This window comes from Pelodiscus sinensis, chromosome 2, assembly GCF_052426305.1.
Source record: "Pelodiscus sinensis isolate ZL-2025 chromosome 2, ASM5242630v1, whole genome shotgun sequence".
Taxonomy (NCBI): Eukaryota; Metazoa; Chordata; order Testudines; family Trionychidae; genus Pelodiscus; species Pelodiscus sinensis.
In genome coordinates, this window is record NC_143053.1 from 165,587,200 (window position 1) to 165,610,376 (window position 23,177).

General features: G+C 41.9%; 1 long non-coding RNA gene across 1 annotated transcript; it reads left to right on the forward strand.

Annotated features, from left to right (window-relative positions):
- Positions 1 to 5,485: 5,485 nt before the first annotated feature.
- On the forward strand, positions 5,486 to 19,498 carry LOC142826802 (uncharacterized). Its single transcript, XR_012901052.2, has 3 exons — positions 5,486 to 5,584; positions 16,312 to 16,463; positions 18,909 to 19,498. It is a non-coding gene; the product is annotated as an uncharacterized LOC142826802 (long non-coding RNA).
- The last annotated feature ends 3,679 nt before the right edge of the window (positions 19,499 to 23,177 follow it).

Consider the following 23,177-nt stretch of genomic DNA (forward strand, 5'->3'; position numbering starts at 1 on the left):
TAATAGCACTCCATGTGCCTGTGGTCCTTCCTAAGGATATCTGTCATGATTGCATGAGGCCAAGTTGTTAGGAGGAGGAAAATAATTAGTATCTTGCTCTCATAGTGCTTTTCACCCAGTACTCTTGAGATACTGAAACAGAGTTAAGTGTTGTTATCCCCACATTGGAAATAAGGAATCTGAAGCCATCTCTACACAATAGGTACTACAGTGGCACAGCTAATCCGATGTAATCCCATAGTGTAGATGCAAATTATAGCATTGAAAGGGTTTTATGTTGCCATTACTATAGGACCACCACTTCCCTAAGTAATGGTATTGATGTTGATCAATCCATTCTCCCATCAATCTAGCTGCATCTATACTAGGGTTAAGTAGGCATAACATTTTGCATACCCCTAAACACTGTACCTATGTTGTTGTAAATGAGGCCTTATACCCAGAAATCCTAAATTCCTAGGATGGTGTCAGAGATGAGAAAAGAATGCAGGTCTCTGTCTCTCAGTCCTGAGCTCACAATTGCTAGACCATTCTTTTTACTGTATATGCTGAAGCCACTGTGCCTGCCTGTCCTTGACACTCACTTACTTTTTATTTTACATTGCATTTACGAAGTACACCATCTGTGCATGTGTAGCCTTCTCCTGAGGGCAATAGCCCTCCCACTTTGATTCCTTTCCATTCCATTTTTCAGGTTACGAGGAGTAACGGTAGTTTGAACTAGGAAGCCTAGTACAAACTACCTAATTCGTGCTGCGTATAGCCGCACGGCACGGGGTTCGAACGAGCGGGGATTTAAAAATGGCGGCGCCCCGCTTATGCAAATGAAGCCTGGGAAATTCAAATCCCGGGCTTCATTTGCAATTGCGGTATGCCTACATTACCCCGCTAGTTCGAACTAGCGGGGTACTGTAGACATACCCTCAGAGACATGTGAGTTTTACCCCATCCCCACCCTCCAGCCTTATTTTGTATCCCTCTGAACAAGACATGGATCACTCAGGAGGCTATTGCTTAGATTCCCCATGGTTATTCTGCTAGGCAACAAAGTCACTGCAAATTTCCACCTGATATTTGCTCTATATTTGACTTTTGAAGTCAATGGAAAATGTACTATTGGCTTCAACGGGAGGAATGATGGGCCAGCCTTGAGTGCTTTTGAAAATCCTACCATTAACTTTTCAATTTCAGCAACACATATTGACAGACCATGTGTGTCAACTTGAGAAGACACCTCAGTAGGCTAGATTGTTAGGCAGGAGTTCAAATGCTGAGTGTTGTAACTACGTAAGAAGTGGTAACAAACTGGTTTGACCTACCTTCAATTGATATACTAGATTGGAAGTGAGATGTCCAGATAGCTATAGTATTAAGTGTGTAGGGGGAGAAGGGGGGATATAAAATGATAAAAGCCATTGTAATAATTACAGAAGGGTGAGACCTGGAATACTAAATCTGAACCCTGGCCCCTAGCGCTTTGTAAAATTTGTATTTGGATTAAGATCTAATGTTTGCAACCTGAACCTGCCTTTGATATTTGTTTGTTAGAATAACAGTAAGCTATTGCACTTTCCCTTCATTTTATGAACCCCTGCACTTATGGCAGATTTTGTGTATTACCATCAAATCTGGACTTAGCTGCAAGCAGTCTTGTTAGAAAAAAAAGGCAACAATAACTCTCAAGTTGCATTCTGGTAGCAACAATTTTGCTTATTTAAAATTGCCTCTTTCCAGCATTGGACCATCCAAGTCTATATCTTGGAAGGTAGTTTGGGCAAAATTGTTTCCTGAGAATCAGGCATTGGTGTTGGGTTGAAATGGCTGAAAGAGGAGATTGTCTGTGTGCTGTTTGTGATCACCTCTGTTCTAGGATTGGTGTTAGTGTGTGTGTATGTGTGTGTGTGTGTGTGTGTGTGTATTTCATACACTATAGAAATAAAACAAATTACAACAAGAAAATATCCAAGCTTCTTATCTCTGATTATTCCTTTAGTAGGAAACAGGCCTCCAAGGATTCAACATCTACTACCACAGAAAAGGAGCAGTACTGTTTACTATTTGAGGCAAAATTGTGGCTTTCTCTTGTGCAGGTGCAAGCCACCCTGTGTTTCTGTTCTCCATGTAGAGAAAAATCTGTACACTCAGCCTCTCAGGTAATTCTCCCCCACTTTAAAAGAGTTGGGAATGGACAGGATGCACATGGGGGATGGCTCCCCCAGTTTCTCTCCAGATGGTCCTAAAAACCTGGCAACCTACACAGGGGAGTATATAATACATCCTTGAAATGGTGTCACTGCAAGCACACTCCATAGTTTTGATCTGGAGCTCTGGGAAGAACTATGCTTTCCAATGACACACTGCTTCTGAGTGCTGGAGCCCTGACATTCCCTATGTTCCCCAACAGAAGACTATTGTGAATGCCACATCAGAGACATGAGACCTCTAAGCCAACTTCTTACATTATCAGGGAAGCAAAGCTCCCATCAACATCAATGGAAATGTTGCCTGAGTAAAGTCTTCGCTGATCTGGATCACTGCTAGCAAGCAACAGCTCTCGGGAGCACATTGCACGTTGACTAATCCAGCTGTCTCAGTTAATGCCCCCTCAAGCTGTGTCTTGAGAAAGCCTAAAACCAATGAAAACTGCACAGTGATAACTTCTCCTTTCTGTGTGTCTTCATTTTATATTAAATATTACTATTAATGTTTACATCTCTCTCTTTCAGAGCATCCCAGTCTTACAAGGATTTACAGCTAAAGATATTGTATCAGGAGAACTAATCTTTCTGAGAAATCAGCTCTTCTCTTTTTCTATTCCAATTCTTTATCATATTTCAAATGTTACCTGGCTCTGATAAAGGAGGAATCTTTAGGATTGTCAATCAAATGAAAACATTTACGGCCACTTATTAATGTGTGAGCTTTTTCAGATTATATTTTTTAACCAGACATGATTTCTACCTCCCTTTTTCCTCCCCCACTCCTAAACTCTATGCTTGCAATGCTTGTTTGAAGCTGACATTTCAAGACTGTATGGGACATGTGAACTTCACAGCAAGCTTTTTGTTGGTCTGATTTCAAGGGAGCAGAACACTTGTTCTGATTTGCAATTAGCCTATGAGCTTCTGTAGGGAATGACCCATCAGTTGGGCACTACTGTCTGAGTGCCCCTGCAGACTTGCGATTTGGCAGCATTTTCATGTACTGCAGGCAGCTATGTTTGGGAGATTTTGATTTTGAAAATCAGCTCAGAAATCTATTTATTCTCTTGCTCAAGGTGCAGACATAGACCTAAACTGCGATTGATTGGCTCCTGCTATTCCTACTCATATAAGCAGTCCTAAAAGAGCATGCTCTGAATGTGTTCATGTAAAAAATCAACAGGCCTATACTATAAACAGAAATATTAGCCTACACGTTATGTTTGGCATTTATGCCTAAAAGTAAGACCCAAAATGTTGAACATTCCAACTTTAATTCTTCCTCCACATACACTGTTCTCAAGCATGTCTTGAAAGTATTCCTGTAAATAGTCGTGCTATAGCATTCTTAACACCGTGTTTTCCTCCTTTCATTAACTGAACTATAGAACTTGACATTACAAATAATTATGCCTTTCAACAAAAGTCCGGTGAATTCAATGGAAAGAGGATTCTGCCCACCATCAGATGGCAGGTGAAAAAATTCTGCCTTTAAAATAGGCTTGGCTGCATTTCATTATTCATAATTTCAATTGATAATATTAATGTTTATTTTAGTTACTTTTAAAGATGGTTACATTTATATTTTAACATTTGCAGGCAATTATGGGGTGTATCAGCTGATAGAGGAGTTGGACAATTATCATATATATAGTAGCCCAATGTCTGAGAGTCTGTAATACAGGCAGTCCCCGAGTGACATTCCCATAGTCAGCCGCTGGTCAGTTTCAGCAGCGGCTGAATCTGGACGCCAGTTCCGACTTACATACAGATTCAACTTAAGAACAAACCTACAGTCCCTATCTTGTACGTAACCCGGGGACTGCCTGTACTGAAATGCTGGCTGTTCCCTCTGGGCGGCCCATGCCGCATGAGGAGTGCAGGGCCCAAACAGCTGCTTGTGCTGCTTGCTCCCCCACGGCGGCTTGGCTGAGCAGCGCAGAAGTCATCTGAGCACTATGGTGGGAGGCAAAGGGGGATGGGGTGGTGACGTGTGGTGTGACAGCGGCTCCAGGCCCCACCTCCTGGCCATGAACGTCACTGTCCCACCCCCCTTTGCCTCCCGCCGTGGCGCTCGGCTGACTTCTGTACCACTGAGCCGGGCCGCCGCTGGGAGCAAGTGGTGCAAGCGCCCATTTGGGCTCTGCGCTCCCCATGCAGCACAGGGAGTGCGGAGCCCAAACGGCTGTTTGGGCTCTGTGGTCCCCCAAGTGAGAGGCAGGAGGGGGAGGAGAAGAGAAAGAGAGAGGCAGGAGGTGGAGGAGAGCTGAGGGGGGGGGGAGGCAGTAGGAGGAGGAGAGAGAGAGACGGAGGAGAGACCGGAGGCTCAGGAGAGAAGACCGACCTGGAGGAGAGACCTGAAAATCCCGTCTTCTGACGGGCTAATTGACTAGTTATTTAATGACAGTAGATGTTCAGCTTCAAAAAGTTAAAGCTTTTAAACCAATGAAATACAAATGGCCAACATCACATATCAAAATATATAAAATAAAAAGTCTTTATATATTAAATCAAACTTTAAGTTCCCTAGCAGCATTTTTCTTTTTTGCCCATCTGTAAAGTTTGATTCTTATCAAGGAAATATTATTTTCATCAGACTGTGTGTGGTGAAATTGACATTTACCAATAATAATCTAATCCTGCCAAGCCGAGATATGTGTATTATAAGTGCCACATTTCCATCTATTTTAGATACTTATATGGCCCCACTTCATAAATGTTTTCTGTATTTGTGAAGCTGTTAAACCAAGTCCCAGCTCTTTCCCAAGCTGCAGGCATTACCTATGACCTGACAACCTCATTGCATATGAGTTTTGTTCAAAATATGTGTTGGTCTTATAAGAATGTATGTAGCATTTTAGATGCTATAAAACACTTATAAATTGCTGCACACATTAATATCACTTCTAATATTGATAGTCTATGCTAAAAGCAAATCTTGCAAATATTCTTAATAACACTGAAAATGTTTGCTCTGAACTTGTGAACCCAGGAATTACCTCACCCCCTTACCCAAGCAGAAAGATTATCAAAATCAGATGGGCCATCAAAGAGCGTTGCAATATGAAGGATTGGTTAATGGCCCTGTAGTACCTTGGAAATGCTACATGCAAGGAAGTATTGTTCTGTGGACTTGTGTGACAGGGCATTTGCCCTGCACTGGCCCTTTAAGGGCAAAACCCCAGCCCTGAGTGAGGGCTTAGAGCAAAGCTCCAACTGAGGCAGTTCTTGCCAATAAGGGCCCAGCTCAGGGCTATATAAGGAAGCTCATTCTTGCTCTGGCTGGAGGTCAAGGAGGAATATGGGGAGACACCAGTTAGAGGGAGGTATCCAGTGAGTCAACAAGTTAATTCCTAGAGCAACCAGCTGGAGGTGCCATATTGGTGAGTCTGCCCCATGACAACTTGGAAGCTGAATGAAGGAAATGCAGATATAGGAAAAATATCCCACATCTCCCTTCCCTTGAGCTTTGTCAGGACCAAATACTCTAAACCAGCTGTTCTCAGACTGCAGGCTACATATGGCCCAATTAGCACACAGCTGTGGCCTTGCTTAGTTGTGTGCTACAGGATGTGGGCTCTGGGATGCAGGCTGCCTCTGACCCCACACAGCTGGCTCTGGGGTCCCAGTGGGGTGAGATTCAGGGTGATGGCTGCCACACAGCCCCACATGGCAGGGTCTGGGTCCAGGGAACTGATTGCCACCCTGCCCTGCATGCTGATATCAAGCTCCTGGCTGCCCTGGCCTTGCATAGCAGGTTCTGGGCTGCTGGCTGTCCCCCAGAACCTCATAACAAGATCCAGGGTCAGGATCCTGGCTGTCCTCTGGCTCTGTATGGAAAGGATCAGGGTATTTGCCCCTCCTCACTTTACACCCATCTCTCCACTGCTGGCCCCATTTTGTAGAAGGGTCTTTATGTGGAGGGCACTGAGCATAGAGGATTGAAAGCAGATAAGATGGGGGGGGCACTGTGGTTCTCAATCTGCAACCCAAGTAACACTTTGTGGGCTGCATATTCAGCTCACAATCTACTATATATTTGAGAGAGTTTGTGTAGGTCAGTCTGTCTGTTTCTTCACAAATGTCTCCTAAATGGTAAGAACTAGGACCACCAAATTAGGTACACAGCCTCCTCTTATCATAACTTAAAGCAAGGTCAGGGTTTGGTTGTGCCAAAAAAAATGGAATGTGCCTGGAATGGGATTGCTTCTCATAAAACTTTTCACTTTGGAGAGATAGCTCAGTGGTTTGTGCATTGGCCTGCTAAACTTAGGGTTGTGAGTTCAATTCTTGAGGGGGCCGCTTAAGGATATGGAGTAAATCTGTTAGGGATGGTACTTCGTCCTGGTATGAGGGCGGTGGATTGGGCTCCATGATCTCTCAAGGTCCTTTCCAGTTCTATGAGATAGGTAAAACTATACAGGCAGATGAAAGAAGCTGGCTAGTGGTGCCCATCTGTAACTACCCTAACCCCAGCAGCCTTTTAGAGAGGGGGAGTTTGAAGCTCCCTCCTCTCCCTCTCCCCCGCCCCCCCATTTATACCAGGATGTTGCTGGCTGTTCTTCATCAGGGAGTGAGGGGAAACTGCACACTTTGCTATATTCCTCAATCTGGCTGGAGAGTGCAGGGGACAGATTAACCTGGACCTTCCCAGATGAGGCAGAGGCAGCCTTCTCCTGGCTGTGCCCACTGGAGTTGCAGCAGCCAAGGAGAAGTGCCTCTCACTTGGCCTCAAGCTGCTCCGATGAGAGGGCTAGGATAGTCCTCTCTCCCCAGGGCAGCCTTCATACTGAAACACTGCAACTGACCACAAGGTAATTAAGAAAGGGTTTGCTGTGCCTCATAGGGGCATGTTTAGCATCACATGCTGTAGGTTTCTCAGTCCCATGAGCATCCTGCTAGGTTCTATGAGCAACCTATGAGATTTGCAGTCACTTTTCAATTGCCCTGGCACCCTTGGAGCCAGCCAGCTTTGTCAGACAACGTGGATCCTGAACGTCTCTTCAGTATTGTGCTGTGTTATGAAATTATAAAAAAGGAGATCAATGGGATGTGGAGGGAGAGCGATTTTACAGGGAAGCTTTGAAGGAGCATATTAACACTGAGCCGCATTAATATGTGCTGCTGTAGTGTTCTGGGACTGGTATTGTTGGTTTATACCATGTTATCAACTTGGAAATCGCTGCTGTGTGTGCCCCAAAAGTCACACATTATAAATCGCTTTCCTATAGTAGCCCTCGCTAATATAACCAAACTGCTATTGCTGAACTGTAACACAAGACGTCCACCAGGGAAGGGGCAAGAGAAAGAGAGTGTGTGTGTGTGTGCCTAAGTAAGTCTGTCCGTATGTCTCTTTAAGTGTGGCTGCCAGGAGTTCAGCCATGTGGCCCACCCTGCTTGCCTGAGACTACAGCCCTAGTGCTAGGGAGAGCAGGATTCTGTGTTAATATTTTGATTCTGTCTGTGATCTCATTAACATGGAATTTTCATAAGGCCCAATCTATTTACTGCTGTAATTGCATTTAATCTCCCGTGGAGTGCTGTGGCAAGGCACCAGGGTAAGGGGCATGTAGCGAGGTCCTTGTGATTCTCTTCCCCCACCTTTCTACAGTGACTTTTTCTCCACTGACCCAGCCACAGACCTAGAGCCTTTGATCTGGACCTTCCTTTGGAAGTGAGATCATAATTTTAAAATCTTTGCATTAGTCTGGGCAGATCCTCAGACGTAGACCACCCAAACTTAGGAATGTTCAGATTCAGACATTTACATTTATTCTGTGGAGATGTTTTTGAGCTGTATTTTTAAGCATTGCTTAATTTAAAGGTATGATACTCGCATCTTCCAATCTTTTGAATGAATACCAGATCATTAGAAGGCCGTAGAAGACAAAGCATTTGCACATCCCTGTCCCCCCCAAAATGATAATCCATGACAGTGTGCAGATGATTGTTACAAAATTCATCCAGAAGGCCACCACACAGTTGGAGGAGTAGAAAGTAAAGCAGTTTCAAAAAGAGAAAAAAACTGATTTCCACAGTAGAAAATTATATTTCCTGCAATCATTTGTTCTGAGTGCTGTACTCTGTGTACTGAAAGCACTGTCACTTTAATGAGTTTCAAGACTTTCAAATGGAGGTATTTAAAACTGAAGTCAACATATGGGGGAGGCAGGTGGTCATTTTCCTCAATAATGGGATATGATATGAGTTCATTTAGTGCACTAAATTGAATAGCAGTAGGTTCCAAAATACAGAAGAAAAACAAGTAAAGCCCTTTCCATGTTTTAAATGATATTATTAGGGCTATTTCAAAGCTGTGGCTGTCAGCGGGTTGATATTAACTATTTCAACAAAACTGAGGCTGTAAAAACAGGGCTTTTGTTACTACATTTCAGAAGTAGATCCACATGGAAAAAACCAAGGTTCTGTATCCACTTTAGTGATTAGCAAGCAATAGAGGAATTAATGATGATTTTCAGACACCAGTCTCCCATCTCACAGTAGGTATTCTCAGCAAGAAATGAACTACATCATCTAGAGAATTTTCTCGTCCACTCTATCAATTTTGCTGAAACGTTTAGAAAGCTATCAGAAACATTACAATACTGCATGATCTATAGTCTTCTAAATTTCTGATACACTGCAGAATGGAATTTGCTGAAGAAAAAATATTAGAATAAAGATTCCATGTGATACTAAATTTCATTATACTGTATCCTTCAATCTTGTCATTTATCACTTCGTGTCTCCAGGTTTGGTTTTCATCATTTACCTCAGAAGATTTTTCTACCCTATTGTAGCACCAAATGCTACAATAGCATAGAACATTCCATTCCTAAGGTCCATTCCCCTGTACATGGACTACATGAAAATCATCCTTATTCCAGATGAAACTTATGTATGCATTTAATGATAAGCACAGGACTGAAACATAACCTAATAGTTAACAGTATTGCAACTCATCACTAGATGCAGGAAGCAAGAAGCATAGACTTATTATCACACAAGGATCATTGTTCCTTTGGCAAATCCAGGTCTAGCCTTCTAGACTGTGGGAGATATACAGTGCCATCCTTGGGAGATATACAGTGCCATCCTTGCCTTACAGTTTCCCACACCTGATTGGCTAACTCCTCAACCATTCTGCCATTGGTATCTCAAATGTGACTACATTACAGTGTATACCTTTTCTAAGGCTGTCTGAGAAAAGAGTATAAACTGCTGAGTTGAAACCATTAATTACCACTTGTAAAAAATCCACAAATTTGCCACCATATGCCAAAGTAACCAGCTGCTCCCTCCCATTCTCTGTCCAACTCTGACTTCCCAAAAATGTGTGTTCTCATGGAAATTGGTATTCCTCTTTCTACAAGGAAGATGCCTTTTTGCGAAAGAGTTGTTTCACAAAAAGGCTTGTGTGGACTTGGAAGAGGAGGGGTTTGCTCAAAAAGAGGAAAAAGCACAAGTGCCTTGGTGGCCATTCTGTGCATACCAATCAGTGCTTACTTTTGAGAGACCGTCCATGCAGTCTGAACGCTTTCTTTTGCAAAAGCGCATCACTTTTTTGATGCACTTTTGCAGTGCGGATGTGCTCCTGCACAAGAAGGTTTTGCGGAAGATCTCTTCTGACAAAAGCTTCTTGCGCAAAAAGCCTGCAGTCTAGACATAGCCAGTATGGACTAGGGAAAAGGTCTGTGGTTGGGAGAGTACTCTCAGACAGAGTAGCAGAGGAGGTTAATTGGCTAAGCATGTGCCTCACTTGGGACCACATGCTTGAGTGTGGAGAGAAGAAAGAGGAGGCCTGGGAATCCCTCATTATAGGAAAAGGTATTGGGCAGGGTATTTATCCACTGTGTTGTACAGAGTGCTGATTTTCTTTAACTCTAGGATTATAAGAAGCACAGAAGATGATTTTTGGTTGTATGCAAGGGAAAAGGTCAAGGTGGAGAGGGGAAAAGTACCCAGTTGGAAAATTAACATGGACATTACATCAAAATAATTGTCATGGGGTATGAGGGTTGCCATCCCGAAACATCAAGAGTGAGTTGAGCTTTGGGGCTCATAAATACTGAAGACAGAGCCCTGCTGCTTTTGGGAGTTTTATCAACGCAGAGGGAAATCCCAGTTTCTGAAGGATTTTCTCTCTTGCAATAAATTCTCCTTGCAGGTGGATCTATGTGTAGGTCATAATGGCAAGGTAGGTAATGATTGCCAGACAGGATCAGATCTGAGTCCCACCTAATTAATATCCAGTTTTTGACAGTGATCAGCACCAGCTGTGACAGAGTATGGTGTAACACTTCCAGCAGGCAGATGTGGGATAAGTTTCCTCTCATATTAGGTCTCATATTAATCCCTAATATTTAGAGATTTGGTTTAAACCCTAAAGCATGAGATATAATATGTCTTGCCAAATTTTTGTTCACAACTGTAATGCTGGCTGTTCTTGCTAGAGACTCTATATTAAAATGAAAGTGTCCCCTTTCTACACAGATGGATGGAGACATTTGTCAGGGCAGTGTGTGTGTGTATGTTTCCGAGAAAAGGTTTAACGTCCGTGCCTTTACTGCTAGGACTGGGGTCCCATCGCAGAGGGTGGCCAGCAGGCCAACAGACGCCCCGTTATATAGGAAGAGCTTATTACATCTTAGATTTCAGCTGCTAGAATTTCATAATTCCTTCGCAGCGGGCAGCCTTGGGGAAAGACTGAAAGATGCCCCAGTGGGTCCTGTCACCTGGGAGTGACACAGATCCAAACGCCCAAGCTCTTCCTATAACTGTCCCTTTAGACCGGCTGAAGTTCTTTTAAATTGTGCTTGGTTCTGTTACAGCAACTGAAGGAGTCAGGTTAAAGCTTAAACAGGTTTATTAAAGAAGCTTATAAATCATATGGTTGCAATGGCTATTGTTCTATTTCTTAACTATTAGCAAAATATAGGTCTTAAAAATGGTTACAAAGAAGATAAAGATAGAAAAATAGAAATAATGGTACCAAGTAACAGCTTACTCTTTCTATGTGTACACTTAAGACAGAGGACCACATCCAGGTACCATTTTTACCCCCTTCTGTGCCTCTCGACTCCAGCATGTCAGGCCAGGGCCGGTCCCTCAATTCCTAGGAAAGACGAAAATACGAGGTTCCATAGAACCTCGGGAGGTCAAACACCTAACCTGACCAGCAGGTAGAGGGTAGAATGACACTCAAAGTGAGTGTGTGCTGGGCCCATCTTATATAATCATGGGGTCACGTATTTCTCTTTCTTATCTGTAATGCCAATTGATGCTGGTCTGTCTGCTGTGAGACCAGTTCTTACAAGGGAGTTGTGAACTTAATTTACACTTGTAAGAGAGAATTGAGGTGATTAAATTTTGAAGTACTGGACAGTGTTTTCTCAATGGGAAATTCCTCTCAGGGACTGTGTGTGTGTTCGAATCAACATAGGTGCCAGCCGGTGGCAGTCTCACATATCCTGATCTCTCCTCATATCTATGTTTCAGCTTCTCAGGATCAGATGAGCCAGCATAGACTATGCTGATTTTATTGCTCCTTCTCTGTCCTGTATGCTTCAGGAAGGCAAATAAGATGGATGATATGGAGGCGGGCTGTCTGGCCACACCATTATTGAAGTATCAGCACGAAATACCAGTGAATCCCATATTTAATCCCATGCCTGGAATTAGCAGAGTAGAACATAATTTCAGTGGACTGTAATTTCACAATAAGGAGTCACTTACACAAGGAATAAACTTATTCATAGATTCACAGTTTTTAAGGCCACAGGGAATCATTACAATAATCTATTCTAGCTTCCTGCATAACAGATGCCATAAAACCTCACCCAGTAATTTCTGCATTAAACCTACTACTCCTGATAGAACTATGTATGTAAGAAAAATATCTAGATCTTGAATTAAGACGTATATGATATAGAATCCACCACAACCCCAGGAAACCTATCCCATTGTTTGGTTACCCTCCCTATTCAAAATATGCACCTTATGTAGTCTGATTTGTCCACCTTCAGCATTCACCCATGGGACTTGATGTCTACCTCTGTTAACATGCATGAGCTATGCTATGCTTCCATTAACCAGTAGTGAAGCAATTCCAGTCTTTCACACCTCAGGTTCAGAATCCTATTTTAAAACAAATTTTCTCACTGGTATCAAAAAAGCACCTAGAATTATGAAATGGAAGGATTTGGGGGGGAAAAGCCACTTTTTTGCCTGTTCATCACTGACTCACTCTCAGTCGTGTAATGAGAGAACAACTTGCTTCATTGCCATAGGGGAGAAGAAAATTTCAGGGTGACCTAATTCCTTCACATAGTGAAGCCTGGATGTACAGCAAAGTGAAGGGGAAGGCATGAAGAGCATATTGTGTCCTGCCCTGCCTACTGTTGGCATGCAGATGTGGCATCTGGGCAAAAGAACGAGAGAAAGAAATCAATGCTTAAACATATAAGCAGGGAGAAGCATTTCTGCAAAGGACATGGAACAGAGCTATATGAAACTTACCATGTGGTTCCAACTCATGTAAAGAAGGCTTTTCCTTAGTATTGTTTGGAGCTTCTTTATTCCCTTTAGATTGTGCTTTAAATGTCAGCTCCGCTTGACGCTCTAGGGTGAAGAGGAGACTCAAAAAATAAAAATCTTCATTGCATATCATTTTGTGATGGTTGGTGCCTATTTCACCGAGGGTGCCTCTGCACTGAACCCGGAGCTCGAAATAAACTATGCAGTTTGAGCTACACAAATTGTCGCTTATTTTGAGCTCATTTTGAAATAGCTTATTTCAAAATTTGGCACTGTCTACACTGCACTTATTTCTAAATAAATTGCTCTTCCAAAATGTCCCTTACTCCTCATGGAATGAGGTTTACAGGGATGTTATGTTTTGAAATAATGGGTGCACTCAAAAGACGTGAAATAGTGCTGCAGTATGGACGTAGCCTAAGGGTACATCTACACTACAGTTGAGAATGTGCTTTCCAGCTTGGGGAGCCAAACATGTCCTAACTCTAATACACCAATAGTAGCAGTGAGGTTGAAGATAATGCAGGCAGTAGTTCAGGTTAGCCACCTAATACATTCCCAGTGGCTCAGGCATGATTGTACTTAAGTGGCTAATCTGAGGTATCATCCCTGGCTACACTGTTTTTAGCACCATAAATCAAGCAAAGCTAATGTGTCTTTCTATCAAACTGGGAAGTAAACACCCAGCTGACAAGTGCACATATCCCAAAACTCACCATGTGACTGTCACACATCTCAGTACAAAACCAAAACAAAAGCTTGGTAGATATGCAGTCTCGACTTCCCACTTCCCTAAGGAGGGGGGGGAACACTTGGCATTTCAAAGTCTGTAAACTTAGCAACATTTGCTTCCATATTCAGACCCTGAACTAGCCCTGTGTTTCATGGTTTGCAGGCTTGTGCACAGCGCAAACAGAGAACAGTTGTCCAGAAAGCTGAATTACAACATCCTGAAGAGAAAGTTGTGTTTATACAACTGTATTTCAGTTGGCTTTCTTGATGAGTGAGTCTCTGCTGTGTCCCAAGAAGTAAGATTGTAGGCATGCTCAAGTGATGCATTCTCTTCTCAGGTGTAACAACTCTTCCAGTCACCTGGCATTACAAATATGAAGTGCTTACAACCTATGGCCAGAAAATCCCAAAGAGTGACTTGACTTTGATCCTGCAAAATGCTGAGCCTTAGACCCAATCCAGTGATGTGCTCAAGTATGTGTTTAACTTTCAAGCAGTTGACTAGACTCCCCCTTGATGGTATTATTCATCATCTCCTAGGATCAAGCCCTAAAAGAGTGTTACAAAAATGTGCAGCAGTAGAAAGAAAAATGAACAGATCAAACCAGATTCTGCACTGTGATGCTCAATAGACCTATATGTGAGTAGTTCCCCAGTGTATAAGGATCTTCAAGCAGTGTAGAATTTATCTAGCAAGCCCCTATGCTACAACTCTTTTCTCCACTAAGCACTAAGCTGTTATGACTGGGAGGAAAGAGACATGGACAAGGCTTCCTCACAAACCCATAGTCCCTGGCTGCCTTATGAATCTCTTGGGACTGTTGGCAGACAGGTCCAGAGACTTGAATCAATGGAATTAGACATCTATATATCTTTGAGGATTTGAGCTCCAGTCTAATTTTGAGCAGCCTTCAAGTATTCCTGTAGGAGTAGGCAAAGATCTGAGACATTAATAAGGGCTCTCTTTCTTTTTCATACTCCTGAAAAAATGAGGTTCTTTCAAAAAAGGGTTTTTTTTCCCCTGAAAGAACCCCATCTAGACTGCAGGGGAGAAGGGTGTTTCAAAAAAACCTTTTTCGAAAAAATGCTCTCACCTGATTATGCAAATGAAGTATGAGATTTGCAAATCCATGCTTCATTTGAATCTTTGTTCTGCTTCATTTGCATTCCTCTTTCGAGAGAGGAATGCTGTCTAGACATAGCCTATGTTTGGGGAAATGTTTTGTTCATTTAAGAAATTAACCCACTAGGTAATTTTTGAAAGGAAAACAAAACCAAAGTGATCAGGAGAGGAGTACAAAGGAAAAGAAGATGTTAGACTGTTTGGCTAACCATGTGGACTAATCAGTCCTTTTCCAAGCTCCTGTTCAAACCATGGAAGCATTTGTGCACACGCTCAGCTTTAAACGTAGGGCGATAAGGTGGGGGAGGTAATAGCTACTATTGGACCAACTTTTATTGGTGAGAGAGACAAGCTTTCCACCTACACAGAGCTCTTTTTCAGCTCTGGGAAAACATTAGTACTTGAAGCATTAAAGCTAAATGCCGGATGGAACAGATTAAGCATAAGTAGTTAGCATGTACATTTCCTAGACCTGAAGAAATGCTTGATGTAGCTCAAAACCACAGCAACAGAAGTTGATCCAATAAAAAATATTTCCTGACAACTTGTCTCTCTAATATCCTGGGATCAAACTGCTACAACTGCGCAGCATGTAGCTATAACATGTGAGTAGTGCCATTCAGTGGGAGTGTTCATTCAGTGGGAATTAAATGTCTGAGGCCTAAATCAGCAAGTTGTAAGGTTCATCCATCAATGAGCAATGCTGCACATAACAAAAGACAGTTGTGTGTGGTATGTTATCCACTAGGTGTTAAATGGCCATTTCACAAGTCATGCTGCCTGGCAGCTACAATTCTCCATATTGGTTACCTGCAGGTGCACTAGCTTTTAACTATGATGTGGGTTTTCATTAAAGAGAGAGGGAGAGCTAAGTTAACAGCATTACAAATTCCCAGTTGAAGGTTCTTTAATATAAAGGAGAGAATTAAGGGCTGCTTCAGTCACAGGTGAGCATTATAGAAAGTGGTACTCAGGCATCAATTACCATTTTCAAAGCAACTCTAGGCACAGAAAGAATGAGGTACCAAGGGGATATTTCTGCTGATTGTCATACTCTGGAAAGTGCAAATCCTGCACAGTGACTGCACAAAGCATGGACGAGATTTACTTTGATGCACAAATGTTTTGGTGTGGTGTGATGGTTCTGCTTGTGTGTGTTGGAACAACATGTAGGAGGCAGCTCCATCCTTGAAATTACTGAGACAGATTTTAAGGCAACACAGACTTGACTGGTGATAAGGTCAGCATCTGAAAAGATGACAATATACATTTATCCAAGAGCTAACTCTTAGCCACCCAGGTCAAATAAAACTAACAGACCCTCTGAAACACTTTCATCTAGTGGCTTCCCTGCATGGTGCATAAATACATTTTAGCATATTTTGCCATTTTCAGTATAAATTGTAAACATCGCCTTGTGTAATGTCAAGATGTTGGTATAATTTCTGTTGCTAAGATTATGGTTTTCACACAGCTAGCCTCTTTTGGATTTTATTCCAATGTGTTTTATATAGTTTATGTTTGGGTTCTTGCCTCAGGAGAAAACAAATGACTGCCTTTAAAAACTTTTTAGAAAATGTCTGTTCCTTCATATCTGGGAATGTAAATACTGTTATTCCCAATTACACCCCAGTTGTAATAACGTTTAATGCTGATTAGGATGGACTCCATGGGGAAAGTCTGATTTGTTTGTCTTCCCCAATGGTCCAACTTGTGCAGGTCTCAGGTTTCCTGTACTGGATAGGTTTGGATAAGAAGAGGAATCCACAAAGGATGTGGAGAAGACTACAGAAGGGAGGCATAAGTGAAGCTGACAACAAATATGGAAAATAGCAGGATAAATAGGCTTTTTGTAACATGAGTTTTTCAAGGTAACTTTGGTTTATGAAAGATGAATTTGGTCTGGGTCTTGAAATTGTTTGAATAACACACATCTAGGCTGTGTCTACATTGGCATCCCTTTCCGGAAAAGGGATGCTAATGTAGACTTCGGAATTGCAAATTCCGCGGGGGATTTAAATATCCCCCGCGGCACTTGCATTTACATGGTTGCTGCTTTTTTCCGGCTTGGGGATAAGCCGGAGAAAAGCGCCAGTCTAGACGTGATTCTCTGGAAAATAAGCCCTTTTCTGGAGGATCTCTTATTCCTACTTGAAAATAGGAATAACAGATCCTCCAGAAAAGGGCTTCTTTTCTGGAGAATCACGTCTAGACTGGCGCTTTTCTCCGGCTTATCCCCAAGCCGGAAAAAAACGGCAGCCATGTAAATGCAAGTGCCACGGGGGATATTTAAATCCCCCGCGGAATTTGCAATTCCAAAGTCTACATTAGCATCCCTTTTCCGGAAAGGGATGCCAATGTAGACACAGCTCCAGTGTAAGTGGAACTGGCTCTATCTTTTCAGCACCAACTGGAGATTACCATACATTTCTTAAATCCTTGTTACAGCTTTGGAAATTTTCTTCTCTTAGCATGTTGTCCTTCTGATTTTTTTTACATGTAGTAAGAGATTAGCTTGCAATAATATCTCTTTTGAATAGCAACAGTAGGGTTCATTATATTACTACTGGGAGTAACCATCCAAAGAACAGATATATTGAGTGTAAATAAATTAAACTTTAGGAAATAATGAGTTTTACTAATTGAGTTCATCTTTCTAATTTAATAAAATTCAATCCAATATATAAAATATTGGATTTTGTTTGCCTATGTAAAGATAATTACTTCTATACCTACTGACATGGTGGGCACAGGTGAAATCCAATAAGTTTGTGTAATGCTGAAGAAAATTACATTTTGAAAAGCACATAGCAAGAGCTTTCAACGCCTCAACTGAAATAGTTCTTGCACAGGAGCACCTACTACATATCCTATTAATTTGCTAGTTCATTAAGCTTTATGGAAACTGCATGACACTGAGTTCATAGATCACTCTTTATAGCAAATGTAAGGGAAGTTTCTTTTCCAAAGACACATACAGCAGCACAACTCCCAGAGTTGTGTAAGAGAGGAAGATGAAGGGTTGCCAAGAAACCTGGTTTTCTTTCCCAACCCCGCTCCTTGTCCCCCCGATATGGGTACGCTGACTCTCTAGAGTCCCAACCTGGCTGGCTTGCCAGCTCCCGAATGTAATTTTGACTTTTCTGACTCCCATTCATCACCAGAGTTCTACTAGATCCATCTGTCTTCATGCATCCGGACAAGAGAATTCTTAGCCCACACAATTCCCTTCACAATGATCCAGGTACAGTCACTGTAGCACAACTCTGAGGCGCAGTCCTTGGAAAAGACCTCAACATTTTAACTTTCTCTGTGGAGAGTTTCATATTGAATATCTTCACCCATGTGTCATAATGTGTATTCCACTAACAAGAAGTAGTTAATGAAATACATGTTGTGACACATGTATGTTATTCTTAAGATTTGTTTTTGCTTGACTCACAGGTTCAGTCTGTCACCTAGCAAAATGTTTCAATTTTACTCAGGCACAGCATTTATTCCTCTTTGTAATTAAATTTCATATTAATACTCACTGATTTTTAAAGACAAAATGAATCATTATGATCCTCTAGCCTTACATTATGCATAATACAAGCCCTAGATTTTTCCACCTACTTGTTCCACCTGTGTTTGAGCTAGAGCCTATCCAATCTTGACAGAGAAATTCCAGCTGATGGGAAATTCCACATCCCTTGGCAAACTATTCCAATGGATAATTACCCTCGTCATTAAAAACATGGATATTGTCAGCTGAAAAACATGAATGTAACAATGGAGATTTCCTTTGGTGTCTAAGGGTATGTCTACACTTGCAGCCTAATTTGAAATAGGGCTGCAAATGTAGGCATTCGAAATTGCAAATCAAGCCCAGGATTTAAATATCCTGCGCTTGTATTGCATCTTCCCGGCCAGGCGCCATTTTTTTTTTAATTGACAAGCCCGAAATAACTGCCCACGTCCACATGAGGCAGTGAAACGGGCGTTCGAAATAAAGCCCTATTTCAAAATACCTGTTAAGCCTCATTGCAGGAGGAGTAACAGGTATTTCAAAGCAGGACTTCATTTCAAATGCCTGTTTCACTGCCGCATGCAGACACGGGCAGTTATTCCGGGCTTGTCAATTTCAAAAATGGCACCCGGCCAGGAAGATGCAAATCAAGCGTAGGGTATTTAAATCCCGGGCTTGATTTGCAATTTCAAATGCCTACATTTGCAGCCCTGTTTTGAATTAGGCTGCAAGTGTAGACATACCCTTAGAGAATTTTCAAGAAGTCTAACATTCCATGAGAATTTTCAAATGCTTCTTCTCTTTTCAGAGGCAGTGGAAGTATTTCTTCAAGTAAAGAACAGTTCAAAGTTGCCAGTCTGAGGGGAAACAGGTGCCCTTTAAAATATTCATAGATCTCTGATGGCTGCCCATCTTCAAGGCAAATTTTTTTCTCCCTCATGATTTAATGCATTTACTGAACTCTAAACTCCATGAATAGATAAGAGACATATTAAAGTAAAAATTTAACTAGTAGTAAAATAATAAGTCTCATTTGGTTTAACATATTTTTGTGTCTTTGTCAGTGGCTATCATCATGGATTGCTATGGTGCTTTATTTATATATATATAAAACATGTCAAAGCTCTTTTTGATGTCTAAGTCTCTTTGTGACAACAGCTGTTTTGGATGGCAGATCAGTTGTCTGAGCCAGTTAAATGGCATTTTTTATGCCTTTTGCTCCATCACTTGGAAAGAATCATTTCATAAAAATAACCAAAAAAACTAACTTGCTAACTGAACATCTTAATTAATGTTTCTTTGCCTCCATTAGTGTTGGAAGTCATGAAAATACTTCACCCTCACTTATTTTCTTTGTTTTAAAGCATTTATTTTAATTGTCAATTCTGCTTTTCTTAAATAAAATCTGAGGACCACTGTACCATAGCTTATACCTTTTGCATTCTAGTCTCACTTTAAGAAAAAATGTATTTCAAAATCCTTTTTCTCTTTCTTCTCACAACATTCATTGTTTATCCTTCAGCTTTTTTATCTGTTAAAACCTCCATGCATTCAGTCAAAGAGATGGATTAACCTGCAATATAATAGGCACATGATTCAAAAACATCTGATGTCAAGTTTTAAAAAAAGAGTGAAGAAGTCAATTTATATTCAAAAATAGAAGCCCTTGAAAAGAGGAAATCTCAGCTGACAAAAAGGATGATGTCATCTCTAGATAGCATTTAATCCAAATGCTGTGCAGTCAAGTATATAAGAGAGAAGAAAAGGCTTGTAAGAAAGAGGTGCTGTGTAAAAACTTGTATTCCAAAATAGCTAGATGAAATAAAAGTCTTAACTAGTCTGTGTCAGCAAGATCCCTGGTTTTCCACCGAAGATAAGGTGCAAGTGGATTTCAAATTAGTGATCTATCTCCAAGTATTAAGGGGGAGGCAGAAGTCCATAGGATCAAGCTCTTGGTTCAGAAAAATATAGGAATAAAAATGAATAAATAAGTTTTGTGTCAGCAAAACTAGAAGGGGAATCTGGTGAGAACAAGCATTCTCACTGGATTTCTGGGACAAGAAGAGACTCAGGCCAAAACTACAGTAAAGCAAATGGTTCTTTCTCTTCTGTTCCCCCACCTATCTGCTTTAACACCTATCCAGAACCAAGAAGAGTAGAGGAAACATGTACAATTTCAATAAAAGGTTAACCAAACATTTTCAGACTCCTAAAAAGGCTCCTCTCAGGTTCAACAGATCAAAAGTTTGAGTGGCTTCTTGTTGATCTGATCCAGTTCATCCATCCACAGACTCTGATCTCCATTATAGTTGTGTAAATACAGCAGAAACTAAAGTCCCTGGACCTACTCCTGGGTAACTCTAATATGGGGGTTCTCAAACATCATTGCACTGCAATCCACTTCTGATAACAAAAATTACTGCACAGCCCTAGAAGGGGGAACTAATGCCTGAGCCTTCTAGAGCCCCACTGACCCAACCAAAGCCCAACCCACAATACCCCTGGCAGAGGGCCAAGGCTGAAGCCCACAAGTCTAAGTCAGTCCTGGCAATCCCATTAAAATGGGATCACACTTTGGGGTCTCAATGCATAGTTTGAAACCCGCTGCTCTAATATAACCAAGATCAGAACCTGGTCCTCAGATATTACAGTTTGATTTAGTCATGAGTCCAATCCTTACCTGTAGCTGAGAAGGATACAGTGAAAATTATATTTACTTTCTCCCTCCTCCAGTTATGAGGCTGTAGTGTTCAGGGCCACCCTAAAAACACAAATTAATCCAACCTAGAGAGTTTAAACAGCAATCAGGGTTTAGCAGGAAGCTCCAGATATGCCTGCCTTGCTTCAGGCATGCCCTGTGCCCTAGCAGCAGGGATTTGGGGTAGCAAACATGGGGGCTCCATGCCACAATGATTCTACTGGGTTGGATTCACCAGGGCTGTGTCTAGACTGGCAAGTTTTTCCGGAAAATCAGCCGCTTTTCCGGAAAAACTTGCCAGCTGTCTACACTGGCCGCTTGAATTTCCAGAAAAGCACTGACAATCTCATGTAAGATCATCAGTGCTTTTCCGGAAATACTATGCTGCTCCCGTTCGGGAAAAAGTCTTTTTTCGAAAGACTTTTGCGCAAAAGGGCCAGTGTAGACAGCACAGTACTGTTTTCCGCAAAAAAGCCCCGATCGCAAAAATGGCGATCGGGGCTTTTTTGCGGAAAAGCGCATCTAGATTGGCCACGGACTCTTTTCCGCAAAAAGTGCTTTTGCGGAAAAGCATCCTGCCAATCTACACGCTCTTCCGAAAATGCTTTTAACGGAAAACTTTTCCGTTAAAAGCATTTCCGGAAAATCATGCCAGTGTAGACGTAGCCCAGTTGTATGATCAGATTCTGTTAAGCATCTGCAGTGGAAAGCATCAGCACATTTTGCAGGAATCTGCCCCAGTGTATTTTCTGTGCCACTTCATGCTATTCTATGAAGATGTCATTGATTTTGCCTATCAGCCCCTCCCCCCAGCACTAGCTCAAAAAGTGTATGCTCCTCTAACTTCTTGCTGTGCATGAAGAGACTCCTTTCATCTTATCCGTACCTTAGCCTTGCTATACCATGTCAGCCATCAAGAATATATATCCTTCAAGGAGACAGTGGCTTTCCCCTGCCGATATACAATAAATTCCTTCTGCTATCATCCCCATGGCTCAGTCTGTAGTGAATGTTCCATATTTTTACTTTTATCTTAGCACTTCAACTCTCAGAATCCTGGAAATCATTAAACTCAGTCCATATGCCATAAATCTCCACTGACCAGAGCTACAGCCTGTCTCTTCCACACTATCTCCAAAATGATAGCATGTGGCTTCCTGGCCAGTACGGGGTATCTTTTGGACTCAGTGCACAATTTTAAAAGTTTTTTTTAAAGTTAAAGTATTGGCAGTTCTATCATAAAATAATTTAAAGACTATTTGGATATGGCAGTAAGTGTAATTAGCAGGCCAACCTGATAGTAAATCCTTTCTATTTTGCTTTATGTGTATTTTTCATATTCTCAATAGCATGGGCTATATATAAATGTTGTATAGACATTTGGGATTGTCTATGCACTAGACAATCATTCAGTCCTGTGAGGTACTTGAAACTGAACTGTTAAAACATTTAAAATTACCTGCATTCTCATTGCAAATAACTGAAGTGTCCGGTTCCACTCTGATATGGTTATGGACTGTGAAGTCTCATGGCAGTTATGGACAAATGTATTTAAATATAGCAAAGCATGGTCTTGAGTCTGAGGCAATGGACTAACTCAAGAACTCTGGTTCTGCCACATACTTCCTATATGTCTATAGGCAAGTCACTTCATATTTCTGTGCCTCCATTTTTTCATGTGTAAAAACAGGAATAAAAATGCTTCCTTTCTCCCGTCTGGTTTGTCTGCTTAGACTCTTAAACTTTTCAGGGAAGGGACTGTTTCTTACTGTATGTTTGTACAGGTTTTAACACAACTGGCTCCTGATCTCATTGGGGAATTAAGTCATTACTGTAAAATAATAATAATAATAATAATAAAAATACAGTGTCCAGAGCTGTCCCGTCCATAGGATGAATTGTGGAGAGACACCCCAGACCTGTGCTTTTTGGGCCCTGTGGCAGCCACCCCAACTGTCCTATGTACAGCAGGGGTCTGGCACGGTGGCTGAAGTCTCACCCACTCCCTCCCCATTACCATGCAGGTGGTGGGAGCCAGTGGGTGGTCTGGCAGCCTGCTCCTCTCTAACCTGCTACATACATTGCCTTCCTGGCCTGAATGGTGAGTGGTGGGAAGGCAAACCCTGCTGCCACTGTGCCAGGTCTCCGTAATCTCCTGGGCTGCATTGCTCAGAGGAGGGAATAATGGGGCACGGCAGAGGCAGAATAGGGGCAGTGCTTAGGGAAGGGTGGAGTAGGGCAAGGGCAGGGCCTGGGCAGAGGGGTTGTCCTGGGCCCCACACTTGGACACTGTGGGGAGATTGCCCCCAACCCCACAGATCCCTCAGGATGGTCCTGACAGTATCAGAAGCTACATATTATCACAGCAAACAGTCAATG